The 2875-nt window shown below is 39.5% G+C and overlaps 1 pseudogene; it reads left to right on the forward strand.

The window, feature by feature from the left end:
* The window catches only part of LOC102500884 (vasculin-like), a 3714-nt pseudogene extending 3117 nt beyond the window's left edge, over positions 1–597 (forward strand).
* The last annotated feature ends 2278 nt before the right edge of the window (positions 598–2875 follow it).

Below are 2875 nucleotides of genomic sequence, written 5' to 3' on the forward strand. Positions count from 1 at the left end.
CCGGGCCAGGGCCTACTCCCCCTGCCACCGCCTGGCTCACTCTGCGCTGGGTCCCCCAAAAGAGGGGTGAATTTTTGAAAGCATTGTAAAGGGACAGAGTAGAAGAGTAACATGAAGATGAAAGCCTTGCTGCCTCAGAGAAGGTGGCCATTCATTTAATTTGCATAACAGTCACAGTACTCACCAAGAAAGGGATATAAATAGAAACTGATGAAAATGAAATTCCACAAGAGAATAGCAATGTCTCAGTGGTTACCCAGCAGATCACTGGGTCTGCAGCTTTCCCACAAACTGGTGTTCTTTCAAGTTCACTTGAGGCAGAGCTCAGACTGTTAGAGAGATGGGCTGGCAGGAAGACAGTTGAAACATGCGTTCCCTTAACTGAGGATGAATTAAGAGAATTCCAAGTTATTAGTGAACATTTAAGGAACAATGGACTGAGGAAAAAAAAAAACCAGTATTTTAAAAAGTGATCTGATCGGTGACTTCGAGTGACTTTGAGTCTGGACTTGGAAAAGCAGTACTTTCAAACCCGCAATTCAGAATGATGGCACAGAGACAAGTAGTAGTGACAAAGCCAATGATGATGATGTGTGAAGGACTTCTTAACAGCTTTAGAAGTTGTAGTATGATACATCTCTCATACAGTTTGGGGTGAACTGTAAAAAATGAAGAACTATAATTCATGTGGTGAAGTACCCCATTAGGAGGTGAGCTCTGAGGGGACTTTAATATGAAGAACACTAAGAAAGTTGTGTGGGGCTGTGTTGAACATTTCTTTGTAAATAAATGCTGTTATTATTAAGTGAGAAAATCTCATTTGCTACACTGTCACATTGCCAGTCAGAGAAATACTGCGGTTATGAAGAAAGTCAATGTTGATCCAATGTTTAATAAAAATTGTGTAATGCTTTGCAAAGCTGCTGTCTTAAAATGTCCAAGTCTTCATGAAAAGGTGACCTGCAGTGCCTGCTCTCAGAGTCCTGTCTTTTTGATGGAAACCCTCAGTCCACTTGTGTGCACTCCTCCCCATCCCCCCCCCAAAAGCAAATGAAACAAAAGGAAACAGGAAGGAACATGCAGCACGTGGCTAACGCTGGAGCGAAGTGCACTGAAACATTGACTTCCTGAACTCAACCTTTGTGCAAGGCACGTTTTAAAACATAACTTGCTCTGTAGCCATTTGTAGTGCAGCAAGTGTTACAGGAAAGACACACCACACTTTCTCCTAAAATTTTAAGGGGTGATTTCCAAGAGCTTTATTAGGCATGTTGTCAGACCAGGATTTTCAGAGTTTATGAAAAAGAGTATTTTGGGAAAACTTATTTTGATAAATCATTACACAACAAAAAATTTGATCACACTGATTGACTGTCCACAATGTGGGAAAATAAACTTGATTTTCAGAATATTGTCCTTTCTGTAATGTTCAACGTTTTGGTCTCTTAACACAACCTGCTTTATTCACTTATTAAAACCAAGTTATACTATGTAAAAGATGGTGCTGACTTCTTGAGGTTGGAAAGAGAAAGCAAAGTCGTTTCATTATTAAATACACAAGTTTATTAAACAAATCAGTGTTAAAAAACTGTTTACATTTGCACATTAATTTTTGAATCATTTCTGTTTTACTGCTGACTGGAAGAGTGTTCTGATTATGTATGTTTTTATTTTGATTTTTCTGGTTTTGTTTGCTTTTCATTTCCTCCGTCTCACTCATGAGTTTAAATACATTCTAAATATAAAGAGCATATCTTAAGAGAAAAAATGTTGAGGCTTTATGTGGATTGATCTATTTTTATATTTTACTAAAAATAATACAATAATAAAATAAAAGACCATTCCATACAGGTCAAACATAACTTCTCCCAGCACTTTCCTGACCAGAAACTCCTGTGGTCTTCATCAGGAGAAAAGACTGGGGCTGGTGTGTATCTGGGACCACTGGGCAGAGACAAGACCCAAGTGGTTCAAGTATCAGACTCAGTGGCTTGAAAATAACATCTGGCACATGTGCATGTGTGCCCAAATTCGCAGGAGAGTGGAGAAGAAAAGGTGGTATGGTCATCCCCACTGAGGTTAATTTCTCACCTTCTCTCTCTCTTTTCTTCTCCAGCAAGCACACACTCCATTATGCAACAAATTTAAAACAATGTAGAGGAAAAGAAGTTGCAGAGGCTTGCTAGAGGCCAGTGGGTGTCTCTAATGATTCTCCACCATGTTCCTGCAGAGACAGTGCCCTTGTCCTGCCTTTCCCTCTCCCTGTGAGCCCAGATTAAGTGTAGTTCACCTGAGGAAGTAACATACTTGTGGCTGCAATACATGGCAGCCTGTTGCCCTTCACTTGAACGTGCAATATTCTCTTGCATGTAAATTGTAAGTGTTCAAGATTCACCCTACGAAAAACTCCCATCTGATCTTCTGCTTATAAAGACAGCACTGGGTTTCCCAGGTGCCCAGGTGCCAGACATCTGGATTTGGACTTCAAATCACAGCAAAATAGCTATTTTCAGTACCATTTACCGAGAAATAGCCCCTGGAATTAAGCTTTTTGGGGGCCTGCCAAATGTGAATGATAAGTATATCCTTGACTTGAGCACAAAATCCAGTTAAGAATATAAATCCAACTTGTGAGATGAAGCAGTATTTGGTTTCTGAAACTCTTTCTGTGGATACAGAAATGTTTTCCAAGGGAATGGCAACTCATTTCAAACAAGCACTGTGACACATTATGAAATGTTATCTCTTTATAGTATTGAGGGCAGTGAGTTTACCTCGAATGGCTTTTATCTTTTTTATCACTCTAATCCTAAATCTGTTTGTTTGTTTGTTTGTTTGTTTATTTATTTTTGCTATAGGGTGCAACGGTTGACCA

Source organism: Tupaia chinensis, unplaced genomic scaffold (assembly GCF_000334495.1).
Source record: "Tupaia chinensis unplaced genomic scaffold, TupChi_1.0 Scaffold148297_1, whole genome shotgun sequence".
NCBI classification, from domain to species: domain Eukaryota; kingdom Metazoa; phylum Chordata; class Mammalia; order Scandentia; family Tupaiidae; genus Tupaia; species Tupaia belangeri.